The sequence below is a fragment of the Malus sylvestris genome, chromosome 4, assembly GCF_916048215.2.
Source record: "Malus sylvestris chromosome 4, drMalSylv7.2, whole genome shotgun sequence".
Classification (NCBI taxonomy): domain Eukaryota; kingdom Viridiplantae; phylum Streptophyta; class Magnoliopsida; order Rosales; family Rosaceae; genus Malus; species Malus sylvestris.
The window spans coordinates 3272679-3290581 of record NC_062263.1 but is presented as its reverse complement, the minus strand read 5'-3'; the positions used below and the strand labels follow the sequence as shown (position 1 = coordinate 3290581).

The 17903-nt window shown below is 40.3% G+C and overlaps 1 long non-coding RNA gene across 1 annotated transcript; it reads right to left on the bottom strand.

Annotated features, from left to right (window-relative positions):
- Positions 1-2441: 2441 nt before the first annotated feature.
- LOC126619110 (uncharacterized) lies at positions 2442-13657 on the bottom strand. The gene is made up of 3 exons (XR_007621970.1): positions 13560-13657; positions 2718-2807; positions 2442-2494 (listed from the first exon to the last, which is right to left on the bottom strand). It is a non-coding gene; the product is annotated as an uncharacterized LOC126619110 (long non-coding RNA).
- Positions 13658-17903: the final 4246 nt, after the last annotated feature.

Below are 17903 nucleotides of genomic sequence, written 5' to 3'. Positions count from 1 at the left end.
TCGATTCATATTTTGGCCTATTCACGTGTCGAAATGAAACTAAACCCAAATAATGAAATTACATCATACAGATATCAATTATGAACCCAGGGCATCTAATAGCGCTTAAATAAAACATCATTGGCCCACAGGTCACGTGCCGCTGCACGCGCCGTCCCGACTCGTGGAAAATTTAACTATTTTTAAAAATTCTCAAAAATTACAGAATTGAAGATCTCAAAGAGTAGAACAAACTTTATACATGTGGCCAAGTCCAATTTGGCCGGGAAACACTTCAATTTCACTCAAACCTGCCGAAACCCTAGAAAAGGGTGTGCTTTGATTCGGCTTCCAATCGAACCCCGACGCCTCCAACACTGCTTGGGCTTTGTTCCTGGGGTTGAGGGAAGTCTTTTGGTGGTGGTCATGGACGGTGAAACTTGCCGGAGCCACCGGGAAAAGGGACAAAGCCGCCGAAACACCTGTGGGTTTGTGGCTTCGAACTGGAAAATAGGGAAAGAAATTGGGAAATCTAATACTACCAGGATGTAGGGCCCATCAAGGGCTTTCCATGGACACCATGATCACCCAAAACGGAGTTCGTATGAAGGAGATATGGCCGGGTAAAAAATGGTGGTTCGCGGGTCAAAAATGACCCATTTCGGGTCCCTCCTTTCCCCTCCTTCTCCTTCTCCTGATTGGGCAGCTCCTAACCTTTTAAAAATCTGATTGGTTCCCTTCTCCCCGATTCCCTCTTTGAAAATAATTAACTAATAAATAATATCAACATTATAAAATATATAAAAATATAATTAGTGACTAAAACAAAGTACTTCACGAGTTTACAGTTCCGTAATGTCGAGTACTTCAGGAAAATGCTAAAGGATTAATTCATACACCTCACTATACACTGATCAACGAAAGTCAATACCCTCGCCTCTAAGGGCATTTTCGTAAAATCACGCCTTTAAAATTAATAGAATTGTAAAATTTGGGACAGGTTGTCACAGTGAGTTATTATGCTGGAGTTCCAAAAATAGTGTAGCTTATTTTGGTTCACTTTCAAAAATAGTGTGGGTGATTATACTGTAGTTTCATAAATAATGAGAATTATTATGTTGTAGTTCTAGCAATAGTGTAGGTTATTTTGGTTTACATTCAGAAATAGTGTGGATTATTACATTGTAGTTTCAGAAATAATGTGAGTTATTTTGGTTCACTTTCATAAATAGTGTGGGTTATTTTGTTGTGGTTCAAGAAATAGTGGTTCACTTCATAAATTGTATTGGTTATTTTATTGTAGTTCAATAAATAATGTTTGTTTTTCTATCTTCCATAAACATTATGGGTTATTTTGGTTCAGTTTCATAAATATTTTTTATATTGATTACATAGTGTTCTACCATCATTGTTAATCACACTCCATATTATCATTAATCATAATTTGCTCACATAAATTGTTAAGGACTTGCAGCGTAAGTGGTTTGATTCTCAACATTCCCTCTATGTAAACCTCATGCCTTTGTTAGACAAAAGTAAAATATGGTTGCTTCTTTTAAAATTGACTGAATGAGTTTAAAATAAAGGAAAAGAAGAAACAACAAAATTGGACATTGCTTATGAAAAAAAAAGTTATGGATCTATTGAATTTACAATTAGGACAACATATTGTTTGAAGAAAATAAAAGAATGATAATAATTAAGCATCTTGATCTTAATCAACAAGCATACTGTGATAATAATCTTGGAAGTAGGGTCAACATAATCAAGAAATGACTTTACAGGGACCCTCGTTCCATTCAGCTCTACCTTCATTGTCTTTCCAAGGCAACGTTTTCGCATCGACCTGATTTCAATTCGGCTGAAAGTACTCCAGGTGCTGTTGAATTCGCAACTGCATCATAGTGGGTTGTAGCACCTCTAATCTACTGACACAGTCGATAAATTAGCTTTCATGGAGACAATGTATTATTTTATGAGGATAAACAAAATGCATGAGAGTACCACATGATAAAAAGTGCCACTTGCAAACGAAGGCCCTGAGTTTTGGTGACGGAACTTAATAAAAAATGCATACATTTGTAACCTCGTCCAAAAGTCCAAAAACAAAACTTAATAACAAAATAATTAACCAACTATATATGATGTTATTCTTTATTATGAATTTATAAATGGAGAATGTTTGTACGAAACACTCAATGCATCAATATAATGGGAAGCCTAAGCCTAAGCCTTCGGTATCTTCAAAATATGCGGCAATGTCCAAGTCTTGGTAATCCGTGAAATTTCAAGATTGTGCTTAAGTCTCTTTCATCCTCCTTATATGCTTGTAAACTTTACGATTGTGTTCAAGAGGTCTAAGGTAATCAATTAAATGGTTAAGATGATATGATGAGAGTACAGATGAACCTAATTCGGAGTGCGTGAGGTTACATCTTGGGTTGTTGAGCACTTTGACCATTAGCCCCATCAAATTCACCAGTCTTTTGTGCCTAAACTTTGCAACCATAGCCGCCTGCGCCTACTTCCAGATACAATACAAACAACTCCATCAACTCAGAAACTCACAATTTCCCCTAATTATAAAACCAAGAATTGAAACGAAAAGAAAGGGAAAAAAAGAAGAAGCAGAACACTTAGTACCCACAAATCACAATGTAATATAAAACCAAAATGCACATCAATATTCTAATTTTCTTAGCAAAGACTGTGACCTTGACCAAAATTTCCAAGTTAACCTTCCAAATGAATGTCAGCAACATTGACAAAGTAATGAGGTTCTCCATCTTCTCCACTAATAACACCAACATCAATCCGTGATCTCTGCCCTGCAGAAGACAATAATATAAATGACAAATTAAATGCAAAACCGAAAGAGAAAAAAAAAAAAAAAATTATATCTATATGTGTCAATTGATTTCTCAGTAAGCGAATTTATATATATGTATCTGTATATATTTGAACATGAGCAAGCCGGTTTTCATCGTGTCAAAATATACACACCCACAATTAGAGCTATTAGCTTAGCTAGAGTTTTGCTTGGTCCGCTATTGTTACATGTTAAAAAGCGAGACATGATATTAGTTTTGCTACTAATTGATTAGTTTCAAATGGAAGAAAGGATTAAGGAACTAACTACTTGACTTTTGATCAACCCGTAGCTTGCATATATGACTAAAAATCTAAATTTCTTTATTCTTCTAATGAATGCATATAGGTTTTGTTTGGGATAAAACTTGAACTTTGGGCTCAAAAGGAGGCTAGCCCAACAGAAGGTCTAGAAGGAAAGAAGCCCAAGGCTCAGCCGAAGCCTAGAAGGCGGAAGAGACCCTTTTTCGACTAAGTGCAGATCACTTGAACCACTTGCTTACCTACCTAGAGATCAAGTGGTGTAGACCAGCCAGCTAATCAGCCCAAAAGTACTTTACAATGGCAATACAAGTAAATAGCTAATGAGTCACTACCTTTCAGCTACATTCGAGCAAGATTAATGCTATAGGCGGCCAAGCCAAATCGTCTATAAAAGAGGAAAGAGAAATCAGAGATAATGACACTCAATCAAACAAACAAATACACAAACTCTGCTCAAGTCAGATTTGCATACAAAGCTGTAGTCAGTACCAAACCTTCATCCTTTTCAGGATCAACCTTCACCAAAAGCCTTTGTAAAAGCTCTGCTACCTTGTCTGAATCTTGCTGTAGTATCGATTCCCTCCTGTAAACTCATCTCCCAATCTCCCTTTCTAGCTCTCAAACCCTTTGTAAATCACAAAGAGAGGAAGTTGTAAGACGATCAGCCTTGCCCAACAAGGTGAAACCTTGCCCGACCCTCTTTGTTTTGTCTTTTCATTCATAAATCTAGTAATATGATGTATATTTCCATCTGCATCCAAGTTATTTCTAGCAACTTTATGATTAAAAGACTTATGGGTTCTTAAATCTGGTCGGTTTAATGGTGCCCAACCATGCAAAAGATAAGTTGGAATTCACACTCATAACTTGACCAGGTCTAAGTTCTAACCTCTCGGGCATATAAGATTGATCAATCCAAAAGTGCTTGGTCTCAAGGCATAAAAAAGAACTTTATGTGGACTTAACCCATCCACGACAATCCTTGATAACAAAAAGTCCGAAGTTACTTGGGGCGCAAGTAATCAACCTATTTCTTAGTTTTACTTCTGTTATATTATGATTGCCATAGAACGCTTGAGTATAGAATTAATTCTGATGGGAAGTCTCAAGGCCTATACCTAAGGCCCTACAAAGGCACCTATCTGGGTTCGTTCTGCTCTTCGGGCTCGGGTAATTAAAGTATAACAGTTATAATACTTCTGCAACAATGAAACAACCACTATATGTTCGAGTACTTGGTAAGTTCTTGATTACGAGCCTTAAGGCCCTACAAAGGCACTTTTCATAGCTAACTCGGTCTTTTGGGCATATACAATTAAACTCAACATCTTTTTTACATCTGCCCTGCTAAAGATGGCAGTGGCACGCCTAAACACCTAAAGTTAATTTTGATTGTGAGCCTCAAGGCCTACAACTAAGGCCCCACAAAGGCACATTTCAGAATTAACTCTGTCATTCTCTTACAGCCCGCCAATAAGCAGAAGCCCGATAGACAATATCAACTGGCGCCAACCTCTCGGGGAGCTGTGTGGTTGTCAGCCAGGAAACTTCCCCATCGGAAATTCCAGTGACGAACATAGTTTTGGCATGCCCAGTGGGACTCCTTGATCAAATCTTACTTGCCAAAGAAGTATGTCAAAAATACCTGAAGATTTAAAAAAGCCAGCTGTTCTAGAAAAAATAATTAATAAAGATTTACAAACTACCTTGTTGCAAATGTTGCAAAGACTGGAAAACGCCTCCACAGGCTTCAGAGGGAAAGCAGACCTGGTTATAGGACCAACTATTCCCATATCTTTACCTCTACCTGGGGAAAAAGATGATAGGGAAGAAGAAAGAGAAAAACTTGAGGCCAGCCAGCCAGATGAAGCAATGGTGGACAAACACACAAATCCCTTCTCAGAGGCCCCAGTAAATATGATTAATTTAGCATGGGCCGAGAAGGGGAAAGCAAAAGTTGCAAGGGAGACAGAAAAAGGAAAGCCGGCTGACAAATCCACAAAAGGGGTGATCAAATTGCCTGAACATCCAAAAGCAGCCATAATCAAATAGATGGTTCTGTGCGGTAAATGCTAATGCGAGTGTGATCTTGAAATACCGCCAACAAAAGTCCTCATTGATCATGAGCTGATTAGGAGGAAAGAAGAAGAAGAAGAAAGAAAAGAAGCCCGCGAGAAAGCTAGGCAGACAACAGGAAGAGATACTTCCCGAAATGTTTTTCAGCGGTTAGGGTGGGGACTCTCAACCTAGAGCTTTATCAGAAGTGTTTCGAAATCATGAAGCTTCTGAGGAGGCGGAAGACAAGGAGGCCAAAAATCCAAAAAAGAGGGATATATGACATCCTCAATATGGCCATATGGGAAGAGAAGTCAAGAGGAATAATAGGATAACAAATCCTGTCAAAAAAGATAATCCTGCCCGCCTTGGGCGAAAATGGTACGTGGTTGGAAAAAATGGGCAACTCGCCAAACAAATGGGAGCCTCCATGGTTAGAAGGGTCTAGAGACAGCACAAAGCCTACATAAACTCTTTAAAGACTCCCGCGACGTCTGAAGCTTCCAAGAATCAAAAGTTTGAAAAAACATCATCTGGGGGAAGTAGTCAGTTACACTGGAGGAGTAAAAAATAGGTAGAGAGGGCTAATAGCAAGACAAAAGGCGAAGGAGACCATGTACCACAAAGCCTACACCCTGGGAAGTACAGGATCTTGAGGAAAGCTCAAGAAGATATGATAATGATGCCAACTCCCGGATGGAGAACATAACTTATTTGTTTTAGAACTGTTTCGCACGAAAGGAGACCACATTCTCTATCAATGGTGGATCCTTTCGGCGAAGTTCCAAAGCAGACACCGCATTCGGGCATAAATCAACATGAGGGGGCACCAGAACCACTACTCTCAGAAGATGCGATGGCCTGGTTAGATGAGTTCATGGGCCAAATCGGGAGCAAGAAAGTAAACATTCCAGAGCCTAGTAATTTTCATATCAACATGACGTATGTGTTATCTGCCATGTTTGGTGCCGAGCCTAATCAGCCCGCTACTATAGAAGGTGACTATTTGGCAGCGGAGCTAATGATGGCCCATGTCAGTGTTAAAGTAGCCGGAGAAGGGGAGTTTGGAAAAGCTGAATCATCCGAGACATTTAAGGATGGTCCATTAAGGATCTATAAAGATAAAATGGTGTTTAGACGCCCAAACATTTTGCTAGCCAACCATCTTAAACCAATATATGTTGCAGCTCATTTGGAGGGGGTGCCCTTCAAAAGGATTTTGATTGATGGTGGATCGGCTGTTAACGTACTGCCAGCCAAGCAAATGAAGAAGATGGGGAGACGTATAGAAGATCTCATTCCCACAGACCTCACGGTTTCGAGCTTCTCGGGCGCTATCACCAAAACTCATGGGATATTGCCCATAGAAGTGGACTTGGGGTCCAAGCAAATCATGCTGGCGTTCTTTGTGGTGGATTGCACTTCCACCTATGGAGCATTACTTGGAAGGGACTGGATCCACCAAAGTTTCGCCATACCCTCCACTCTACATCAACAAGTTGCTGTTTACCATGAGGCAGGGACGGGGGGACCAAGATTTTGGGAGATGGTGGAGGCCGAATCACGACCATTTCTCCCTACAGCGAATGTTACGGAGGCAAGTTTCTACAATCCCAATGTAGGAATTCTGAAATGTTCAGGAGCAGATGAGAACGGCCGGTCTACCAAGGTGACGCCCCAAAAGCTCTTAGAACAAGGAATGCTCCTCACTAAAGAGGAATGGGATAGACCCTGCATCATCCCAACACCCCTACACCATCAATGACAGAACAAAAGAGAAAGGATCAGGTAATGGCAGTCAGGTCATTGATAAAAAAACTGTTGGTATATGGGAGAAGAAGAAAGCAAGAAAGAAAGCTATTAGAAAAAGAAGAACATGAATGGCAACTAGGAATTCCGACCAGCCAGGATAAAAGCAGAGAAAAGCTTTGCGGAGAAGAATTGGATGCGGCTATACGAATGGTCGAGTGCATATATGACTTGGATGGGCCAGACGACTTGCCCAAAAGCCCGAAGTTAGTTGAATTTTTATGTGTAGAGCTTGACAAGCCACCACCAGAGGTTTATGATCCTTTAGAAGTCATTGATTTAGGGACAGAAGGAGATCCGAGACCTATACAACCAAGTGGTTTATTAGAGATTGATGATCGAGCAAAGATTGTCTGTCTTCTGCAAGAATTTAAAGATTGTTTTGCTTGGCATTATACTAAGATGCCAGGTTTAGATTCAACCTTGGTGGAACATAGAATGCCCATCAAGGAAGGATATAAACCTGTTAAGCAAGCGCCACGAAAGATGTCAAAGGAAATAGAAGAAAAGGTTAAAGAAGAAATTGAAAGACTAGTAAAAGTTGGATTCATTAGACCTGCCAAATATGTAGAGTAGTTGGCCAACATTGTACCCGTTTTAAAAGCCATAACAAAAGTAGTATGATGTTGTGTTGATTATAGAAATATTAATGGCGCTACACCAAAAGATGAATATCTCATGCCCATGGTTGATCTATCCATAGATGCAGTGGCAAAACACAAAGTCTTATCTTTTATGGATGGAAATGCCGGGTATAATCAGATAAAGATGGCCCAGGAAGATATACATAAAACAACTTTTAGGTGTCCCGGGCATGTGGGGGCATATGAACACCTGGTCATGCCATTCGGGCTCAAGAATGCTGGTGCAATCTATCAAAGGGCAATGAATGCCATCTTTCACAACTTGATTGGCCAGAACATGGAGGTATACATTGATGACATCATGGTGAAATCCAAAACAGAAGAGCAGCATCTAACAGACCTCAGACAAGCTTTGACAAGGATGAGGCTCCATAAACTAAAAATGAATCCAAAGAAGTGCGCGTTTAAAGTGAGAGCGGGCAACTTCTTGGGATTCCTGGTTCATCAAAGAGGTGTAGAAGTGGACAAGAACAAATCTCGGGCAATAATGGAGTCGCATTCGCCCACCAACAAAGTGCAACTTCAGAGGTTGCTAGGTAAAATTAATTTCTTGAGGAGATTCATTGCCAATTTAGCGGGCAAGATCCAGCCGCTGACTCCTCTGCTGAGACTGAAGGATAAAGAAACTTTTGAATGGGAACCCCCACACCAAAAGGCTTTTAACAACATCAAAGCCTATTTGACTTCTCCACCAATGTTGGTACCACCTCAAAGGGGAAAACCCTTAAAGCTATATATCTCTGCTTCAGAGAAATCAATCGGGAGTTTACTAGCCCAAAACAATGAAGGCGAGAAAGAGCAGGTGGTGTACTACCTCAATAGAATTCTGACTGAGTAGAAACAAGATATTCCCAGTAGAAAGATTGTGCCTAGCTTTGTATTTCATTGCCAGTAAGTTAAGGCATTACATGTTACCTTGTCACGTGCACATTATTGCCAAAACAGATGTGATAAAGTATATGTTATCAAAACCAATGCTAACAAGAAGGATTGGGAATTGGATTCTAGCATTATCCGAGTTCAGCTTTCAATATGTACCCTAAAGAACAGTCAAAGGCCAAGCAATTGCCAACTTCTTGACAGAGCATCAAGAGTCTCAAGATGAGATTATCAATATCCCGGGGACCCTGGAAGTTACTAGTGTTTGGATCCCGCAAGGCAAGGGCATTTCGGACAAAGAAGAGTGGGTCCAACAAGAAATAAAAAGAGTAACTGGCCTCTGGATCACTCCGTGGAAGCTGTATTTTGATGGTTCTTACACTCAGAAGGCTTCTGGAGCTGGGATTGTTATCATAGATCCCCAAGGGGTTCACTATTATTACTCGTTCCTTTTGGATAACGAAGGAAGCACCAACAATCAGGCAGAATATGAAGCCTTAATAATTGGCTTGGAAATCTTGATAGATCTAAGGGCAATGGAAGTAGAGGTGTTCGGTGATTCAGAGTTAGTAATAAACCAGCTAAATGGAGAATACAAGTGCAGACATATCACCATGGCTAGGTATTACTTGGCGGCCATGCAATTGTTGAGCTATTGGGATTCTGAGATATCAGTTAATCATGTCCCCAGGGGATCTAATCTGGCAGCCAACAAGATGGCGCAAGTAGCCTCAGGAGTACCAACCCAGGAAAGGAAATATGAAGTAGATATTGAGGTTCAAAGAAGAAATCTTCCTTCTATCCTAGATAGGGGATTCAGTCTAGATGTAATGGTTCTAGAAACCGAGATAGAAGACTGGAGATCGCCTATCATTCATCATTTAAAAAAATCCTTCTTCACCCACAAGCAAGAAGAATAGACAGCAAGCAACCAACTATGTCTTATGGGTGAAGAACTTGCTAAGGAAAACTCCAGATGGGCTACTATTGAAATGCATAGGCCAAGAGGAATTTATAAGAGTAATGGCTGAAGTACATGAAGGAATATGCAGGGCACATCAAGCTGGAACGAAGATGAGGTGGTTGCTTAGGAGAAATGGGTATTTCTGGCCCGACATGGAAAAAGATTGCAAGTCATATGCCCAAGGCTGTGAAGAATGTCAAAAGCATGGACCCCTCCAACATGTGCCTTCAGTACCTTTAAATCCAGTGGTCAAACCTTGGCCCTTCAGAGGGTGGGCAATGGACTTCATCGGGCAAATTTATCCAGCTTCTAGCAAGAGGCATACTTTCATAATTGTGGCGACGAATTCCTTCACCAAATAGGTAGAAGCCTCGACCGTAAAGTCCATAACCTCAGTAGCAGTCAAGAAATTTATTGAGACCAATATTCTGCACAGGTTTGGGGTGCCCGAAACTATAGTCGCGGATCGTGGGCCATCTTTTATTTCAAAAGAGGTTGAAGAATTTGCAAACAAATACAGAATAAAGATGATCCAGTCCAGTCCTTACTACCCTCAGTCAAATGGCCAGGCAGAGGCCAACAACAAGATTTTGATAAACATTATCAAAAGAATGGTGACAGATAGTCCGGAAAAGTGGCATGAAAAGCTAGGGAATACTTTGTGGGCATACCGAACCTCTAAGAGGACAGGAACGGGGACAACTCCTTATGCTTTGACTTTCAGGCAAGATGCAGTGCTTCCCATGGAAATCAATGTAAGTTCTGTTAGAATTCAAAATCAATTCGGGTTACACAGTGAAGAGTACATCGAAGCCATGTGTCAAGGGATTGAAAACTTAGACGTAGCCCGAATTGAGGCCTTGAACCAGATTCAGCAAGGGAAAAGAGTTGTTGCCCGATCTTATAACAAGAAGGTAAAGGTGAAGTCTTTCAAGGAATAAGATTTAGAATGGAAGGCAGTCTTCCCCCCAGGAGCTCAGTTTAGGGGCTTTAGGAAATGGAGCCCAACACGGGAAGGTCCCTTCATTATTAGTCAAATATTAGACAAGGGAGGATACTACTTGGCGGATATCGAAAGAAATTGGCAGAAACATCCCATCAATGTCAAATTCTTAAAAAAGTATTGTCCTACATTATGGGATGTTAAGGATTGTTATATTGAAGAAGATGTAAGATAAAGAAGGCTTCGGGGTGCCAGAGTGCAATGTTTATTCATCAACCATTCAAGAAGACAGAAAGATAAAAGTTGTTAAAATGATGTTTTATTCATTTCGACAGATTGGTGAAATTTACATCAAATTCAGCTTCGAGGTGCTATGTGCGATTCCTTCTAGTTGCAGTGGTGTCTCGACCAGTTTTCCGGTGTCTTCATGGATAAAAACCCGATTAGGTGATTGGGTTGTGCGGCCAAGATAAGCTTAGTAGAGGAACCTCCATGCAAGCCTTCACCAGGTATGATGGTGAAGTTCGACTTATCAGGGTAACTCAGCATGGCGATCCCTCGACCGAACTTGTAAAGTTTAAACAAGCTCAGAACGAGGAAACCGCCTGACCAAATGCGTTGGGGATAGCGGGGTGTTTGACCAAAGGTGTTGGAGATGGTAGTAATTTGATGAAAATCATTTTTCTCACGAAAAAAGAGTTTTAGGAAACTCCATGTGGATCCTGAAGAGCCCATTTCGCTAGTTTTAGAAGAAAACTTAGAAAGCAGAAACGCCTGAGGGTGATAAAAGGGAAGGTTGATGATGATCTGCTGGCTGGACATGAGAAGTTTTTGGTTTAAAGTTGTTTGTTCAAAAATGAAGATTCGAGCCAGAATTTGTAGGAACATCAGAGGGTAGCTCAATAGTCGTAGGAAGAGCAAGAGATGAAATGTCGCATTAATCCCATCCAGAAGACATAAGTTCTGAGAGCAGGCATACATGCGCATATAGGTATTCAACTAATATTGGTGCCTGGAATTCCAGCTTGAATATTAATTGAAGGGGGCACTATTTGGGATAAAACTTGAACTTTGGGCTCAAAAGGAGGTTAGCCCAACAGAAGGTCAAAAAAGAAAGAAGCCCAAGGCTCAGCCAAAGCTCAGAAGGCGGAAGGTGCCATTTTCCGACTAAGTGTAGAGCACTTGAACCACTTGCTTACCTACCTAGAGATCAAGTAGTGTAGACTAGCCAGCTAATCAGCCCAAAAGTATTTTACAATGGCAGTACAAGTAAATAGCTGATGAGTCACTACCCTTCAGCTACATTCGGGCAAGATTAATGCTACAGGAAACCAAGCCAAATCGTCTATAAAAGAGGAAAGAGAAATCAGAGATAAGGGCACTCAATCAAACAAACAAATACACAAACTCTGCTCAAGTCAGATTTGCATACGAAGCTGTAGTCAGCACCAAGCCTTCATCATTTTCAGGATCAACATTCACCAAAAGCCTTTGTAAAAGCTCTGCTACCTTGTCTGAATCTTGCTGTAGTATCGATTCCCTCCTATAAACTCATCTCCTAATCTCCCTTTCTAGCTTTCAAACCCTTTGTAAATCACAAAGAGAGGAAGTTGTAAGACGATCAGCCTTGCCCGACAAGGTGAAACCTTGCCCGACCCTCTTTGTTTTGTCTTTTCATTCATAAATCTAGTAATATGATGTATATTTCCATCTGCATCCAAGTTATTTCTAGTAACTTTATGATTAAAAGACTTCTGGGTTCTTAAATCTGGTCGGTTTAATGGTACCCAACCATGCAAACATAAGTTGGAATTCACACTCATAACTTGACGAGGTTTAAGTTCTAACCTCTCGGGCATATAAGATTGATCAATCCAAAAGTCCTTGGTCTCAAGGCATAAAAAAGAACTTTATGTAAACTTAACCCATCCACGACAATCCTTGATAACAAGAAGTCCGAAGTCACGTGAGGCGCAAGTAATCAACCTATTTCTTAGTTTTACTTCTGTATTATGATTGCCATAGAACGCTTGAGTATATAATTAATTCTGATGGAAAGCCTCAAGGCCTATACCTCAGGCTCTACAAATGCACCTATCTGGGTTCATTCTGCTCTTCGGGCTCAGGTGATTGAAGTATAATAGTTATAATACTTCTGCAACAATGAAACAACCACTATATGTTCTAGTACTTGGTTAGTTCTTGATTGCGAGCCTCAAGGCTTACACCTAAGGCCCTACAAAGGCATCTTTCATAGCTAACTCGGTCTCTCGGGCATATACAATTAAACTCAACATCTGTTTTACATCTGCCATGCTAAAGATGGCAGTGGCACGCCTGAACACCTAAAGTTAATTTTGATTGTGAGCCTCAATGCCTACACCTAAGGCCCCACAAAGGCACATTTCAGAATTAACTCTGTCATTCTCTTACAGCCTGCCAATAAGCAGAAGCCCGACAGACAATATCAACCGGCGCCAACCTCTCGGGGAGCTGTGTGCTCGTCGGCCAGGAAACTTCCCCATCGGAAATTCTAGTGACGAACATGTGTCTATTTATAGAATTAATATGGTTTACGATTCAGAAAAGTATGAAGCAGAAATTTTAAGCATCATTGTAAGTAGAGGTCAACATAATCAAGAAATGACTTTACAAGGACCCTCGTTCCATTCAAGATCAACCCAACATTCTTTGAGCCTCACCCAAACCTCTGCATCATTAAAATGAAATCTCAAAATTCTCTTCGGTTGGCTTTCAATGCCATTTCCATGTTCATCATCTTCTTCCCCTGCTTTTTTACTATGGTGCATGTTGAGGCCTCAAGACCTCTTATAAGGTGCACAAGATAAACGTACTTCTTAAGTCCATAAAATGAACAATCACAAATTACTCAAATATTGAAACCCTAATTCTGCAATTCCTCAATAAATCACAGATTACAAAACGAAATTACATCAAATTTCAAATGAACAATCACAAATAGAAGACCAAATCCTAATTTTGCAATTCCACCAAACTTTGAAACCCTAAAATACACAATTTTATACCTACCAAACCCTAAACTAGAAGGTTTCGACAAAAAAAAAAAACCCTAAAATAGAATACCAAATCCTAATTCCTAAATTCCATAAAACAGTAAAACCCTATCTTACACATGCTTATACTTCTTCTATCACATTCCGTCCGCCATCTCGATGATGAACTTGGTGGAGAAGATGTTCATAAGCTTGGTGCCATAGCCTTTGCGTCCACCGACGGTCTTCTTCACTGTATTATCATAGTTGCTACTCATTAGGACGGTGTTCGAAGATCAACTACGGGACATAGACCTCCATTCCTGGTGAATCTCGACGGGGAACTCCAGCGTCGTTGTTGTAGATGCTGATGCATACGTTAATGGAATGAGACAATGAGGAGATGAGTGAAAGTAGTACCTGATGATATTGAGATGGTTGAGATGATGAAGGCGGTCACTGTTGGGGCGACGGAGCAACTATAGAGGAGACAGAGAGAGGAGACATAACATAGCCTACAGATCAGGGATATTGGACGGACAAAAGACTTACCGTTAGGGGTAAAATTGGAAACTCACTGTTTAGAACATTTTAATTGGATTGGTTTAATGTTGGACTTTGTTTTAACTATTAAATAAAGTTATTATATGGTTTGTGGTGAAAATTCAAAGTATTGAAGCCATTTTCATTAGTTTTCTTTTAATTTTTTTGCAGTAAAGCGGTGAGCGACGGAAAAAGGTAGAGGAAGTTGGGAGTCCCACGTGTCACCATCTCCAATTAACAGCAAGATAAATGGGTAAAGTTGGAATAACAGCAAAATAATCGGGGGTAAAACCGGAAATCAACTGTAGCTAACCTATAGTGATTTCTCCACCGGTTTTAGTATATACTGGTAATTGTGCCCACGCGTTGCTGCGGATTTTAAAATAAATAAAAAATTCACAATAATTAACCCATTTCAACCAAGAAGAAAAAATTTAGTTTGATAATTTTAAACTACTAGAAAACTTTAATACTATAGCCATAGTATTTAATCTCACTTATGTGAGATTAAAAAATCCCAAAGCACATAAAAAATACCAAAGAACATAAAAAATTTCATAATAATTAATTTACACGTGTGAAAAATATGCAAACGCTCATGATTGTAGTGACACACCCCGACCCGGAATATCCACTAGGATTTCGAATCGAGCTGTGCTGGTCGACACCTGGAAGGTGATGAAGCCATAAAGTATGGTGATGTGGAAAATGTGATTAAATTTAAACCTAAAAGTGCCTAAAGACAAGAGTGTGCTATAAGCGGGAATGAACCTATTTCACACGCGACGACAGAGCATAAGTAAAGTACAGTAGTGTGGGTAAGGATCTTCAGAGGTAGCCACCTATACTGAGATTTGCCAAGAATCCTTGTCGATATGAACTTTCAGCAGCTAAAACCTGGAGGGGCGAAAAATGAGGATGAGTGGGTCTGAAAATAAAATTTTAATAAAAACCTTTTGAAAACGTCATAACCCCTCACCATAAAACCTGTATAGTTTTCAAAAAATAATACTACGTATATGCATACGAAAACCAATGCACAAGGCCAGTAAAAACTAAAGTATGCCATGTTGTAACGTTTATGCACTAAAAGATGTAAGCCAGGTGAAATCAATATAAAATAGTGTCAATCGAAGTCACCTAATGTGACTTGTACGACTGAACTCATAGCTCATCAGTAAGATGAAATCGATATAAAATAATATGTTAGTCGGAGTCACCTATTGTGACCTGTATGACTGAACCAATAGCTCATCAGTATATGTTAGCACACGAGTCAGAACCATCTATTGTGGTATGTACGGCAGAGCTGGGTGTAATTATGTACGCTCAAGTGCTACAATCAAGGTTCTAAAAAATGCTAGGTGCTAGTTGGGCAACGGACTAGCGCCTAGCGCCTAGGCGGATTTGGGTAAATTTCTTATATATTTTATGAATGAATTAAATTTACTGTATCAAATGTAAATAATTATTGACTAATATGCTATTTCTTATAGCAGAACATACATATGTGAATGTTTTATGTACTGTAAACACGGAAATTCCTGCGATGAACGAGACAAGAACACGTGTATAAAATAATATTTGTATTAATGATTTAGGGGTTACAATATCTTCTAACTTGATCATCTGATTTGGTCTTCGTAAAGTGTAAATTTATGGATTGTGTTGTTGATCCAATGGTCGTTGGGGCTTGATCCTGGATGAACAGTTGTGCGGATTTGTTGATGTCGTTGATCTAAAGGGCCGTTGGGGCTTGATCTTGGGATGAACGGATGATGAACACTTTCTTCAAGGGCCGTCGGGGCTTGATCTTGAATTGGTGGAAGTTCTTCAAGGGCCATCGGGGCTTAATCTTGAAGAAGGATTTGACGAAGAACGAAGAGAGCTTTCTTGATCCTTCAGGATTTGCTTGAAAGCTTTAGAGTTTCAAAGCTTCAAGGTTTTGGTGTAATGTCAATTGGTCCCTCAAAATGAATGCATTGGCTTCCTATTTATAGAATTTTCCAAGGCCTAATTTTGAATATAATATGCAGATGAAATAAATCGTTTCTGCCAGGTGTTGACACGTGTCCTATTTGATTACTTTTCCGATTTATTTTGATTTTTCGTTTAGTCACACGCTATGTGTAAAATTTATGCGACACGTGAACGTTGAAATTATAACTATTGGTCAACATTTATTTCAACTAAATTTCGATGTCTACAAATGCCCCCACTTCAAGGCGCGTCGTATACATATGTTTGTCCCATGTAGGAGATGCGTTTTGAAGTCCCTTAATGTAGATGTCGATCCAAGGGGCATCGAGGCTTGATCTTGAATTGGGCTGGAAGTTTCTTCAATGGCCGTTGAGGCTTGATCTTGAACTTCGTTTGAAATTTCTTCAAGGGCCGTTAAGGCTTGATCTTGAATTGGGCTGGAGATTTCTTCAAGGGCCGTTGAGGCTTGATCTTGAATTGGGTTGGAAGTTTCTTCAAAGGCCATTGAGGCTTGATCTTGAATTGGGCTGGAAATTTCTTCAAGGGCCGTTGAGGCTTGATCTTGAACTTCGTTTGAAATTTCTTCAAGGGCCGTTGAGGCATGGGCCGTTGAGGCTTGATCTTGAATTGGGCTGGAGATTTCTTCAAGGGCCGTTGAGGCTTGATCTTGAATTGGGCTGGAAGTTCTGAGCAAGGAATAGGAGAGTTCCTTGGTGGTGGTGATTTGGTGCATTGTACGACGAGGCTTTGCTTTTTGATCTCGAGTTCTTCAACTTAGACTCCTTCTGCTAGGTTAATTGATAGCGCATGCTGCATTCTTCTCTGCTTGTTTCTTCTACACGGTAGGCAGGCACGAGGTAGAGGTGATGGTCTGTTTCTTTGTTCAATCTTTCCAAGTGCCGACCGATTGCTTTCTTTCTACTTGTCCCGCAGGAAAAAACAAGGGTAAAGGAAAAGCATGCCATAAGATATCTTTGCCTTTGACTCTGATGATATGAGGTACTTTTGCTTTTGAAGAAGTTGCGAATGAATCGACACGTGCTTTGTTGTGCTTGTCTCCACATGCTTCAATGTATCATTTTCACTTCCCTTATCTGTTCTTCAGACAGATGTGGTATCTTATCTGGAAGCACAAGATGTTGAAACAATGGGTACTTCGAGAGCAGTGCTAGGTAAGCAATCAGGGAAGGGTTCTAGGCAATCAGCTCCAGATCGGAAGTTTGAGTGAAGGTTCCGACATATTGCTTTCTTTATCCTTGTCTTTGCAGGTAAAAACAAGGACAAAGGAAAGGACAAGGAGATTGCATAATAATAGATACTCTTGCTTTTTATGCTGATAATATGAGATACTTTTGCTTTTGAAGACTTGTTGGCAGAGGTATCCCAAGGGATGAGGAATACTGAGTGACTCGAAAGGCTTCGTTGGGAATGCATTCTCGGAGATGAAGAAATGTTGAGTATATTTGCCTTGCTCTAGAGGGTGAAGGTTGACATTTATAGGATTTTCTTCATAGCCGGTAGAGGTACTATTCTTTCAATCGTGTCGGCAACCGTTGGGTGATTTGAACAGTATGGCTCACGCGCTTTCTACTTCATCGGAAATCTTCAACAGATTGCTCGTGATTTCCGCAAAGCCGAGTGTGCATGTGACACGTGCTGACGAGGCTGAAAAAGCTGGGGCTTCTTTGATATTTGAGATCGACGCTTCGACAAATTGCCTGTGATTTCTGCAAAGCTTAGTTTGCGTGTGACAGGTGCTGACGAGGCTGAAAAAGCTGGCGCCTCTTCGATATCTGAGATCAGCGCTTCGACAAATTGCCTGTGATTTCCGTAAAGTTGAGTTTGGGTGTGATAGGTGCTGACGAGGCTGAAAAAGCTGACGCCTCTTCGATATCTGACATCGGTGCTTCGACAAATTACCCGTGATTTCCACAAAGCTGAGTTTGCGTGTGACAGGTGCT